This window comes from Sturnus vulgaris, chromosome Z (assembly GCF_052056855.1).
Source record: "Sturnus vulgaris isolate bStuVul1 chromosome Z, bStuVul1.hap1, whole genome shotgun sequence".
Classification (NCBI taxonomy): Eukaryota; Metazoa; Chordata; class Aves; order Passeriformes; family Sturnidae; genus Sturnus; species Sturnus vulgaris.
In genome coordinates, this window is record NC_142283.1 from 73,723,323 (window position 1) to 73,736,938 (window position 13,616).

General features: G+C 49.1%; 1 protein-coding gene across 1 annotated transcript in view; it reads right to left on the minus strand.

Annotated features, from left to right (window-relative positions):
- Positions 1-3,133: 3,133 nt before the first annotated feature.
- GALT (galactose-1-phosphate uridylyltransferase) overlaps positions 3,134-13,616 on the minus strand; it is a 38,856-nt gene continuing 28,373 nt past the window's right edge. Inside the window, exon 12 of the mRNA XM_088157357.1 lies at positions 3,134-3,480. The gene's annotated coding sequence lies outside the window, so the exon portion shown is untranslated. The remainder of the gene's footprint in view (positions 3,481-13,616) is intronic.

The following is a 13,616-nucleotide window of genomic DNA, read 5'->3' on the forward strand; positions in this document are numbered from 1 at the left end:
CGAGTTCCCTCGAGTGAGGAAGAAGAGAGGAGTTAGCAATGGGGTGGTGAGGCCAGCAGGTCACGCTCAGGGCTGTCACATCCCCTTCACAGTGCCAGGCTCGCTGTCTTTGTGCCAAGCCTGGCGACGGGGGCACGGAGTGCCTGCGGGATTAGCAGCGCCTGTAATTATCAGTTAATGCATTTGACTTTCCTCCTCCGGGCTTGATTATTTCAGTGTGATTAACAGGACCTGTAGGATGCCACTGCAGACACAACATCAGCTGTTGCCTGCCTGCTCTGAGGCGTGGGTACCAAGGCAGGGCTGACAGTGCTGTCTCCCCTGTGTCTTGTGGAGGTCACCATGCTGTGAGTGATCAGGGCAGCCAGCAGCCCCTGGGCTGAGCCCAGCACTGCCCAAACAGGTGTGGGGCTGATGAGATCCTCAGCCTTCTCCTGACCCCTCTGCTGTGATGTCCATCTCATTGGGAAGCATCCCCTACTGTCTTACCCAAACCTTCCCGGCTGAGACCCTGCAGTTGATTTTGTCTGTACTCAGTGGAGCTGATCTCTGCTTACTGCAGTTCCCTTTGCAGCTCCTTTCTATGTATCTGGACATATTTCTCCTCTCCCCTCTGCCTCCTCCTGGAGGCCTTGGATTAAACTCTTTATTTTTGCAAGTATTGCTTAAGTCATGGACCCCCAAATAAGATTTCTGCAAGGTCCTGCTTAATGCAAAGAGCTGCAACAGGAAATGTGCAGGAGGGGCTGAGAAGATTATTTCCAACCAGGACCACCTCTCCATCTCTTCAGGAGATGTCCCCAAGATATGGGTGCCAGGAGAATGGAGTCTAACTTCTGGAATCCTCTTATTTGCAGTGAAATGCTCAGAGTTCTGCTGTTGATTCAGAGCCATTTTAAAATGTTAGGACTGTCATTAACATGATTAAAGCTCTAACAAAACCAGACGGAATAAATAGACCTGGTCAGCATGCTGTCAGAGGCACCTGGTGATATGTAAAGAGCTTTACACCTCTTCTGAACGAAACAAATCTATTCCTTTCTCTCTGCATAGATCTGGCCCCAGGAGGAAGCTGGAACAAACTGAAATTTCAATTCTAGACCCATTTACCTCCACTCAGAGCTTCCCAAAGAAACTGTGTCTTATTGGATAATGGCTGCATTTTTCATGTTGGGTTCCTGTTTTTATCTATGGAGATAGGTTATCTCCTGTCTAATGATATTAAAATCACAGCATCACAATAACATCCCCATGGGGGTCTCTAATGTACTCTGTCTGGCTCCCACCATTGCTCCTTGACTCGATGTGTTGGGGATGATTTAAAGTGCAGGTGAATGTGGGCAGCCATTCATGTCATTTGGCTCAAAGCTGTGGTGCCTCTCCTGCATGGCACTTCAAACTTTTCATGGGGAAATTTTCTTTTCATGGGGAATATAGGTCAGTATTTTTCCATCATGTTGTCCTGTTGGGAAACATAAGGGCAGCTTGAGAGGCCCACAGGAGGAGCCATGGCAATGGTCAGTGGGTTTTAATGCACCAGAAATCTGATGGAAAATCTGTTAGAAAATGTGTAAAGGTCCCCAAAATAAATTTGTTCGAAATGTGGGTTTTTTCAGGCTGTTTGGGTAATAAATGATCTGATTCTGGCCAGGCTGGCTAACAGCAGCAGCAGGACGTGAGCCGCAAGCTTAGAGAGAAAAACCCTTGGAGGGCATTCCAGGAGACCTGGTGTTCCCAGGGGTACCGAGGCCCTGGCTGTCCTGCTGTGCCATCTCCTCTGCCCAGCACCTCGTACACATACTGGGATGCTGGAAATGGTGGATCCATGGATGCTGCAGAACAGCTGGATGTGGGCAGTGCCTGCAGGGCTGTGATGAGAAATGTGCTCTGTGGTCCCAGTGTGCTGCACCACCAGAGCCCTGGCTCAGCTGCCCAACAGCCTGTCCTGGTTCACACATCCGTGTGAACACCCACGGACTCCAGCCAGGATGATCCAAAATTAAATTTGCCTTTAAGGAAATTCCTCTGTTGGCATGGATTGAGCTAGTCCAAGCAGTGGCACAGATGAGAGGTGGGCTCTGATATAGGCTAGTAAGACCTCCAGGGAGGCAAGACCTCTGGCTCTGCAAACTGGGATGCTCACCTGGTATCCCCAGCCAGGGAATATCTGTCTGGAGAGTCACAAACACACCTGACCTGTGAGGAGGGAAAAGAGCCCACACCCCACACCCTTTCTTCTATGCCTGTACAGCACAATTTGGGGCAGACCTTCTCCAGTGCATTTCCATCCATCTCCAATACATTTCCATCCATTTTCCACTCCTTGAAACTGAACTGGATGTTCCCAAAGCCCACAGCTTAGCATCACATCCCTGTCACAAAAGCTTTAATGCTGCCCTGCTTAAGGGCTGACACTCCGAAAGGACGTGGCCACAGTGTGCATCTTTCAGTGCCAGGCTTTGCAATTTGACAAGCTGCCATACCTAATTGCTAATTAATTAAGATTTGCATATGCAGTTTAATTCAGCTGGCTGCAGCCCCCCTGACAGGACCCAGACAGCTGAAAAACATCCCTGATGCAAGACCAAAACATCTTGGCTCCTCTGCTCAATCAGGTGAAGTTATTTTAGTTCAGCCATTGGCAGGAGGTATTTCAGAAGCACCATGAAACACTGTAAGTAAGTAATAAAACTTTGAAAAATCTGATCCGTGCAAATATTTGAGATTTCAGGACTATTTCCTGTCTTGTGCTGAGACAAAAATTTGGGCTCTTTTACCTTCTTATTGCTAGTGAAAAGCTGGTAATTCCTAGGAAGAAGGAAGAGAAGAACAGTAGATTGGTTCAATAACTTCCAGTAGTTTCATGCTAGTCTCAATTTACTTGTTTGTTTGTCTAAATTTATTCCAGTGTTGAAATGGGACCATTTGGATTCATCTGCAGCTCTCTGGTTTGGAAATACATTGGCAGGCAGTTTCTTTTTAATAGCCATTGTTGCTTTTGCCCCCAGAAATTTCTGAGCTGGGAAAGTTGGGTTTTCTGCGACTGACTTTGTTCTGCAAATAGTTTTGGTTTTGCTGAAGCAGCATTCTGGGCAAATGAAACATTTGAAACTCCAGATATGTGGCGTGTATGTGTATTTCTGTCTGTGAATACAGACATATTTTTATGTGTTTACTCAATTGTGTTTATTTTAGGCAAGAAATTGAGGATTTAATATCAACTAGTTGCACAGAGCAAGCTGGGAAGTTTCCATTTTGGATGCTATGGTCTGATGGTGCTGCTAACATTCCACACTCCCACCACTGTGGCTTAGCCTTTCCCCTGGCTTGCACTGGTGGCCTGGGAGATGCTGGAGGGCCCTGAGCACCTCCTAAGGGCTCAGAAGCAGCCCCTTGTTGCAGATGCAGTGCCCTGGTCACTTCACCCAAACCATGTCACAACCAGCTTGGGACCCCTGAAGAATGACCTTCTTGGTTGGTCTGAAAAAAAAAAGACAAAACAAATGTGAGAAAAGGGCCATATATGGGGCAGAGCAACATCCTAGCAGACCCAGAGGGTGGCTGGGCCCTGGAAAAGGCTCCCCACAGAAGGGGTCACAGCACCAAGTCTGACAGAGCTCGGGAAGTGCCCGGACAACACACTCAGGTACATGGTGGGGTTCTTGGGGTTGTCCTGTGCAGGACCAGGAGCTGCACTTCAGTAATTCCTTTTGGATCCCTTCCAACTCTGCATATTCTATGATTCTAAACCACCTGCAGATATTCCTCATCCTGTAGAGATATATGGGTGGGAGGTGCCCTGTGGCTATAGAAAAGCATAGTCCACCTCATGTGTCCTATCTGGGTTGTTTGTGCTGTCACACTGACTCTGCTTGTCCCTTGCCTGTGAAGCCTAAGCTTAAATCCAGTTTGATTTCCAGGGCAGTCGTGCTTTTTGGGAGCTCTGAATTTTACCTTCTTCAGCAGGAAAGCCCCAGAGGTGACATGCACTTAAAAATGTGCTTTTGCCTGGATGGCTGCCTCTGCCCAGGGAGCAGGCTGCTGCAGCTCAGAGGAAGACGCTCAGTGACCAGCATAAGCTGCTCCTGGGCTGGGTGAGCACAGTGGGAACAGCTGGAGGGATTTGCTGCTCCATCTGAGGATTTTAAAATCCTCACAGATTTAGAAAATGCAGCAGACAGATGAGCTGAGGCTGGGGTGCTCTCTACAGCCTGCACAGAGTGTTTGGTGAGCTCGGGGCTTGTTGTCTTCTTGGTTTAGCTCTTGTTTTGCAGGACTAAACCACCCAAAACTTGACCTGGCTGCTGGTGGGGAGAGACACAGGCTTGACACACAGTTGGGGAAAAAAACAAACTTGGGAACAAAAAAACCCTCACACTTAAGTGTAGGCCACCCCAAGATTTTTACAGTGCTGAGGCAGAAATTTATCTGAATACTGACCTTCCTGCAAAGGACATTGTGGAGATAAAAGTGAGCTGGGGAAAGAAGAGGAGGACCATGGTGCAGAGAAAGAGACAGTGATGGCTGGGGCTGAGGTTTGATCTCATCAGGCTGTCCTGGGCTGCAGTCAGTCCTAGGGTTAATGCAGCCCCCAGAGCTGGATGCAGAAGAGGTCCTTTCCTCCTTTGTCACACCACAGGCAATTCTGTGATGCCTCCAGCCTGTATGACCAAGAGGCAAATACAACTCTGAAAAAACAAAAGCCTTTTATTTTTCTATCATGCACCATTTCCAGCCGACAAAGTGGGAAAAAAGAAAAAAAGTGCCTTTTTTCTGGGAATTTTCTGACCGACTCCAGCTGCCTCCCCCGTTCAGCTGCAGCCAGCAACAGGCTTAGAAATACCAGGTTTAATTAAAACAATCTTTTATGTTCCAATGCAAGCCTTATTTCCTCTACCTGGTGAGAAATGGCTCTTGCCTCAATCAGCAATTGAAGTCTAAGATTGCTGTGCTGAGCAGAATGGTGGCCACTTTCTGTTAATTAAAGCTCAGCTCGGGTACTGCCGCCCGGTCCCCAAGAGCAGCTCCCAAAGTTTGTCTCCAGCCTCACTGGACCAGCAAAGGGACACAGGCGTTAGCAGGATGCAGGAGAAAACCTGCTGGCTTCTGTCTCATTCTGGTGATTTATAAACCAAAATATATGTAATTTATTTGGTTGGGGTTTTTCCTCTGATGAGAGAGCTTTTGCAGCTGTTTGGAGAGTCTGTGTGAAAGGGGTGGTATTTCTAACTGCACACTCTGACTTAGCACTGTCAGGTTTTACTCTTAAGTTGTATTTCTATTCCCCCCAGGACTTCTTCCTGCCCAGTTTCTGGTTTCCCACTGGATGCCAGAGACTTCTCCTCACTGCAGTGTCTGGGAGATTCATCTGCTCCAGATGGTTCCTGTGCTGTTCCCCAGGTATGTGGGAGCTGTATTTGTGGGAACAGGGCATTTCCCAGTGTTTGGTACAAGGAAGGGAAGGTAAGAATTTCTCCTGGCTGGCAGATGGCTCCACCATGCCAGCTAGAATTAAGGCTGAAACGATGAGATCACTAAAATGAGATTTACAATAGTGGAATAAAGTTACTGAAAGATGAGTACAACTCTATGCATTATTAAGAGTGCTTAACAATAAAGATCCTCACTGCATCAGCACCTCGTTTAGCTTCTTTCTTCTTCTCACATAAAGCTGTAATCTCCCTCTATTAATGTAAGACCCAGTTTCTTTCTATAAAACAACTATTTCTCTTCACCAGTCTCCGGCATGGGAAGTTGAAGGTGGAAAGAGCCCTTTTGTCTGTGTTGCCCCAGGTGAAAATATCTTTGTCCTACTCTTTTTCCCGGGGCATTTGGCTGCCTATGCAATGACAGGAGGGTCAACCCTGCTCTCCCCATTTTGTACCAGGTGCTTTCAACAAGGGGTTCCTGGCTCCAGCTCATACCCTGCTGCAGCTCCCTGAAGACACCACTCATTATCATTTGTGATCAAGCTGTGAGGACAACTGAGAACAACTTTCAGACCTAATGGTCCTCTACTAACAGACCCAAGGACCTTCAGCTGAGAAGAAAGGGGTGCTTATGCAGGCAAACCAAACCAAGTATTTCCCTCCAGTTGGTGGGAACCTGGATAAGCATCCCCTGATGCTGCTGGCATTTTGGGAGGATTGCACAGGACTGTGGGGAACCTCTTTTAGTTTCAGCACTGAGTTTGCTAGCTGGTGGATTTTCCCCCTTGGTGGTCAATTCATACCCAAAGCTGCTCATGCCAGGCAGCTGTGAGTGTTGGCATGAGTGGAGTGTGGGTACACAGCTTGTCTTTTTTGTGACCTCAGGACCTCCAGGGGCTCCATTTCCAGTTTCCAGCCCCAGACCAGGGCCTTTGTACACGAGAGGTCAGAGGAGATAAGCCAGTGTCCATTGGGCACACAAAGAACCCATGCCCAGTTGGTGAGGACTGGCAGAGCTGAGGCCAGTGCTGGCCACAGGGATCACATCCATGTGGGGAGCTCTGTGTCACACCGAGACCAGAGTTCTCATTCCTCACAGCTTCATCTATTCTTAATACAGGTGTTCAGGCCATGCAAACTGCAGGAGAATGGGTGAGGAGCTGTTTTATAGAAATATTTACAACATGTGGGATGTCACTCCCCTTCAGCATGAGCAGAGAGCAGTTTCTCCAGCAGACAACCCACCAGCAGGTTTGGATAAGGTAGAGTTTCCCATAACTGAGGAGTCAACAGGATCCCACATCAACCACCCACCAATTCCTTGTGACCTCTCACCTTTTCCCCACCAGCCATGGGTTTGGCAGCTTCATTGTGATTTCTCCACCCCACCAGTGCCCACGTCCCAGGTGTGGCTCTGCAAAGCCACTGTCACAGCGTGAACTCCCCACTCCACCCTGCAAGGCATGAGGCTCCAATAAGCTCCCAGTTGATGCCACCTCACCTTGCTGCTCTTAAAGGATGGGGCATGACCATGCAGAGCTCTGGGCACGATCTTGCAAGTTCATTCCACTTCATGAAGCCCCAGCTCTCTCTGAATAAGACAGGATGTCCTGCATTTGTCTACCTTGCTCTTTCCCAGAAGAATGGGGAAATTCTCAAGGCTTCTGGTTTTTGTTTCTGAAGAAGTTAGACTCACTCAGGGTGGGTTTGGGAAAAGCAGGCAGGAGCTTTGCTTTGCAGCTGCAGAGAGGGAAAGGATTTCATGCATGGGCAGGCAAGAATCACATGGCAGCCCTGTTTCCACTACACAGTAGCCTGTCACTCCTTCAAGCCTCCATAACTCATCTTTGGGCTGAATTTGTTTCCTGACCAATTTTTGACCAGCATGGCCACACCATTATCTGCTCCTCATCTGTGGTAGTCCCTTTTGTTCCTGAGTGTGTCAGAGTCCACACACACCCCCGTGGAACAGGAGGTAACTCAAGATGCCTCTCTGACCCTCCACCTCTTCAAGGTTAGCAGAAGCTTTTCCCTTGACAAGACAGACCTTTCTAAGCAGAACTTTTCCTATTCTTTTTTTCCAAGCAGAGCCCTGCTGGCAGCAGACACATCCCATTCCCTGAAGCACCTAGGCAGCTCTGCACTGCAGACCCTGCAGGGAGCCTCGAGGTGGCACTTCCATAGCCAGCTCCATCTGTCCTAGGGAAAGCCTGCAGCAGCACCCAGCTGCTGTGCTCCCACCTCTGCTGTACAACCCTGTACACAGGTAGGTGAGACATATCAAGAAAGGCAGTTGCAGAGGTACCTTCCAACCCCAAATACACCTAGGAGGTTCATGTTTGCCTCTACATCCTCTGGAAAGTCATTGAAGGGCTTCTCTATCCCTAAATATCCCTCAGAGGTCCCCTTGCTGAGCACAGGCCACGTCTACCCTACTTAGTGAGCCGGAGCTGCTGTCAGAGTTGACACTGCGCAAGATTTACTCCATCCTGCGTGAAAGGAAAGACCAAACCCTCACATCTGAGTTAATGAAACAGTCTGAGGAGACAATAGTTCCTAGCGCTGCGAGAGCTTGCATTAGTGAGCTGGGGTTATGGAGAGCTCTGATCAATAAATATGTTGCCACAGCTTTTCGGAGCATCCATCACTTGTCAGGAAATGCATTTAGGCTAATACCTGCAGAGGGCATAAACCAGCCATAGGAATTAAAACCTGCCACATGCCAAATGGTAATGCACAATTTAATGATCACAGGATCTGATAAATAAGCAAAACTGTGAAATGAATAAATACACTCTGGCATCAGCATCTGCAACCCAGCCTGACCACATTTAGAGGCTCAAGATTAACCTGCAAGGTGCTTCTCTGGGCTCATCTGTTTTCACCACATGGGCAGCAAAGGCAGCAGCCTGAAACCCTTTCCCAGGAGAGCCCAAAGAACTTTCAGAACCAGTGTTTCTTGCCTCAAGCAGTGGTGTAAGTAGGAAAAGAACAGGCTTCCAGTAGAGGAAAAGCTGCAACAAAAGTCACAACAATGAGCTCTACTGCATGGCTGTGCTGGGCAAAGAAATACCAGGGAGGTACTGAAGCTGCAGCAAAGAATGTTTAAGCTAGACAGCAGAAAAAAAAGAGAGCAACTGGTCATTCCTGACTGTCAGAGGTGAGGAGTGAGGGGGATTTTAGGAAGAGGTCAGGCAAGCTAAGGAGAGCTGATCATAGGACCAGAGGCTCCAGAGAGCCTCTCCAACTCACCTGCCTCCTCATGAGGTTTTTCCTGTGCTTCTCCCAGCACTACCAGCACAGCCCAAGGGTCTCACAGCATATTCTGGGAGCAGGTAGGACGAGTCCCAAGTGAGAAATAACCCTCGAGAGCAGACTGAAAGATGTGCTGCTGAGACTGCTGCTCCTGTCCTGCTTCAGTGCCTATCCCGGCGAGGGCTCGGCATGGGAACGAGAGGATAAGCAGCATGAAATTAAGAAAGGGGAATTCTCAGGTCTGTAGCAAGAAAGAAACTTCCTGACAGGAAGATTTATGAGGCTGTAGAGAAGCTTATCCCAAGGAAAGCCTGAGGCATTTGAAACTAGATTAAACAGTGGATCCAGGGCTGCAAACAGGAAAAACATTTGTGCTGCAGGAGAGTTGGACTAGAGGGAGCTGAGTAAGACACTGCCCATTGCTGATTTATTCCTGATCTGTTGTGCTATCTGTGCATGCTCTCCTACAACATCCATCGTCGGATTCTCCCTGGCCCTTGAGAACATGGAAGGTGGCCTCCATGGCCAGCATGGATCAGGGATCATTAAATATCCCTTTCTGAAGGCCAGCTCAAACATCTCCTTAGCATCTTCAAGCAGGTCAAGCACAGCCCTGCAATTCCCCTGACCTGGAATGGCATGGGCTGCTGAGACTCCTGAGATGGCCAGCAGCACTTCAGCAGCACTCCAGCCAGAGCTGTTATGGTACAAGGAGATGTTGGGAGTAGATTTAGAACAGATATTAGGAAAAAATCCTCACTATGAGGTTGATGAGGCACTGGAAACTAGCCCAGGGAAGTTCTGGATGTCCCATCCCCAGAAACGTTTGAGGCTAGGTTGGATACTGCTCTGAGCAACCTGGTCTAGTGTAAAGTGTTCCTGCCTATGGCAGGGGGGGTTGGAACAAGATGATCTTCAGCCAAGAAGTCCCTTTCCAACCAAAACCATTCTATGTTTCTATGATTTTATGAGACCAGGTCAGCTGCATTTTTGGCAACCTCAGGTCTCTAGGTCAGAGTCAGTGAAGGCAAACCAGCACACAAACTTCATAGGGGCAAAAAGAAAAGGGCTGCACACCCTTTGGGGACAGGGTTGGGCACCTGGTCCTCAAAACCAGGCTGAAGTCACCACCTCAGTGCAAGCCACTGGATAGACACTGGAGGTTGTCACTCACCACAGTCTTGACCACCTCTTTCTCCTGGGATTCCCCATGTCAGGATCTGTCCAGCAGCTGCCCTGGGCACAGCCTGGCATGGACAAAGCCAGTACATGGGACAGAGACCTTTTCTGAACATGCTTCAGCTCACTGCAGGCCCTCATAAGCAGCCCACACCACAGTCCCACAGCCAGCCTCTGCTTCAAGCTCAGTCAGGAAAGCCCAAGATCTGGAGGGGGGAATTCAAGTCCACATGGCCACGGATGTTGAGCCACTGGGAACAGTGTAATAGCAAGGGTTGAGCAGTTCAGGCTCTCTAATACCAGTGCTGCTGGTCAGTCTTAGGGAGCCGAGACTCTGAGGGAGCTCCTGGCCTGGTTAAGGGCACCAGAAAGTTTCAGATTTGGCTTTGCTGCCCAGCAGAGTTTTGAAGATATTCCCACCCCGTCCTTTCCTGCATCTTCATTTCCCCCTGCATGAGCTCCACTAGTCATACCAGTGACCCCGTTCATGCAGGTGATCCATCTGAAATGAATCTGGCATGCCCCACACCACCCAAAATACATTTTTTAGCCAGATCAGTGCCACTTCTTGGCTCGCCATGCAGCCACCAGAACACTGGTGATGAAGTAGGCAGTGGAGTAGAATTGTGTTTGGCAGGAGGGCAGTACCTCACAATCCTTTCTTGGTTTATAATGTTGTCCCAGTGCTTCCTACAGCCAGTAGCCACATGGTCATTCAACAGATCTGTGCCCCCTCCTGTCTCTGTAGGACACAAAGGAACACAAACATACTTTCCCTAAAGAACCCAGGAAAACTAAGGTAGAAAAAATTGGAAGAAATGTCTCAATCCCTGTCCACATCACATATTTGAGGTGGGCTCTATTAGCCAGACTCACTGTTACTCTTTGGCCACCTGCTTGCCTTCCTTCAGTGATCACATGCCTCGTTTTGCAAACACCCCCCCACACAAACACACTTTGCAATGTCACCTCCAATTGTCACAGCAGCCTCTCCCTGATTTGATTATATCACTGGCAGTTTGCTCCCTGATTAGCCCTCCTGCTGCAAAACCCAGGAGAACCCCACTGCAGAGCTGTGGGTGGTGAACAGCATCCAGCCTGATCTCCACTAGGATGCCAGTGTGCTCCATAACCATCCCTACCCAGCCTGGGAGGACAGGGCAGAAGCAGGCTCTGCCAAGGGACAATGTCATCAGGATAACAGCCACACTCAGCTTTTAGGGGAAGATTTGCTTTCTCCCTTCTAGTTCAACCTAAAATTGATTTTTTACCCCTGAGGGTGTCCACCTTCCTGCAAGATCAGGATGTCCACCCCTTGGTGTCCTCAATGTAACTGGCTGCCAGATGAGCTGCAAAGACTGCAGCCCCTGTGTGTAGCTCTCTACCAGAGTCCCCTTCCAGACTGTTCCACCTATGTGGAATAATTTGTGAAAGCCTCTTCTGACACCATGTAATCAAGCAGTGATATGTAAGAGGGAGCTCTCATTCCTCGCTCCTGTGTCATGACAGGTGACGAATTAGGAAAAATTACAACCCAGCACAGATTCAAATGAGAAAATTGCACCCTGTCTTTCCAGGACCCTCATCACTGCAAACACAGGAGTGCTGCCTCCCCTCTCAGTCTCAGCCTGGAACAGCAGAAGGGAGGTGGGTCTGTAAACACCTTCACCAGGCACCGAGGCACAAGATAAAAACTGGACACTGAGCTGGTGCATGCCAAAAGCACATGGCATGGTCACCCTTGATGTGTAGCAGAGGGAGGGGAAGGGAGCAGCCCAGTTCTCCTGTGGGGCGTGAGATGGAAGCAACCATTCTGCTGCTGTGTCCTCTGTCATGCCCACCCTGCTAAGGTACAAGGGTGTGGTGGTGTGTGAACCCTCTCACCCTGCAACCCCAGCGTCCCAGCAGTGAAGGAATGAACAATTCTAGAGATACTAACATTGTGCACAAATTCAGAACAGATGTTCCAGCAAGAACCCGAAAAAAAGTACATAATTAAGAAATGGAGAGAGGAATCTTGTTCATTTTTACTTCTTTTTTTTTTTTCTTTTTCCCTGGAAAGTGCTCTCATGAGCCTGAAGGCCACGCCAGTGGCTTCCTGCAATGTCTCATCATGGGACGGGTGAAAGATCCCCTTTTGGGATGAGTTATTCAAAACCTGGACTCTTTATTTGACATCTGCTGCAAGAGAAGCCAATGCAAGAAAAGGAAGAGATCTTCTGTTTCACCATCTTGCAATAATTCAGGACAATTGAAGGGATAAAAACCAGAAAACAACTCCAAAACCCGAAGGAGTGGAGGAAGAGAGAACAACTCACAAGAAGAAAAAGAATCAGCCATTCCTACACACAGAGCGGTGATGCAGCCAAACCAAACAGTAATGATTCATGGACCTGTCTTCACCCTTCATTTTTCCTATAATGAGCAAAGAAACCACAGAAATGTGCAGCCGAGGTCTCTTTCCACTCCCAAGGAACGGGGAGGACGATCTATGAGACTCCACTGCCCTTTGAGGGTTTCATCATGGTCCAGCTCCTGTGTGCTCAGCCCAGCCCCACCACCAGCCTCCTCACCCATCTCACCTCATTCCAATTCAACCATTATCCTTGCTGGGCTGGATTTCCTTTCCCCCTGCACTAGGGAGGTGGAAAGTAGGTACCACAGCCAGGTCTCTGCTCTTGCCTTTGGTGGGGCCAGCTGGACAACAAATACATGTTGTCCCCAGCCAGCTCTGCTCGCTGCTCAGCCTGATGTCACTGAAGCCAGCAGGAGCCATCTCCTCTCCAGGCTTGAGCAGTGCTGGCTTGGGAGTAGATGCACACCCCATTTGGGAGTCCCAGCTGTGCAGAGGCAAGCAGCACCCTCCACCCCAAAGCTAGAGACACAGCTGGGGTCCCCCAGAGATGGATGGGACTGAAGACCACAGCTCAGCTGTCTTTTGAACATCACAGATATCCTGAAAACTATAGACGGACTTGTTCTTTGCAAATAGCTGTAAGAGCTCACAACACTTCTTCCCCCATCCCAAAGGTCCAGGAGTCCTTGTGCTTCCTGCCTGCAGCTCAGCCAGGGAACACCTTGCATTCTCACTTCCTGAGCTGCACCACACAGAGCCCCCTGGTCTGGCTGAGCAGCTTTGAAGAGGTGGCAGGGCACACCCTGAAAAGTAGGATGATTCCTCTGTCGATCTTTCCATAACAACGGACAGTGCAGTGCAGCAGCATCTTCACCCTCACCTTCTCGACCCCAGCACAGCCTTGCATTTCCATACGAGCTTCCCAAGTCACCATGGTGGCCACTTACAGCCTAGAGCTTTCAGGAGAGCAGTGTCCCCAAAGGCTCTGGAATTTTGTCTTCCTCTTTTCATCCCTGTGTGGTGGCAGGGGCTGTCTACCACATCCCCACACTGTAGCCTGCAGAGAAAGGATGAGTCAGATGCTTCTGGGTCCATGCTCACTCTCTGATTTGCTTCGGGAGTTGAGCAGCTCAGAGCCCTCTCTGAAGTCATGAGTTGCTTCTCTCTTCCTCTCCAAAATATTGGCAGCCCTCCAGGGCTCACCAGCAGGTGAGCAGCTCAAAGCCAAGTCAAATTCCAGGGTGTCCCAAGATAAACATTCAATCCAGGGACAGAAAGGTCCATCTCCCGACACAGTTTGATCCCAAGGGTGTTACCTAGAGCCCACCAAACCCCATTAGGAGCAATCACAGCAACGGGGCAGCAGAGAGCTCCTCTCCACAGATATACGTCAGGAT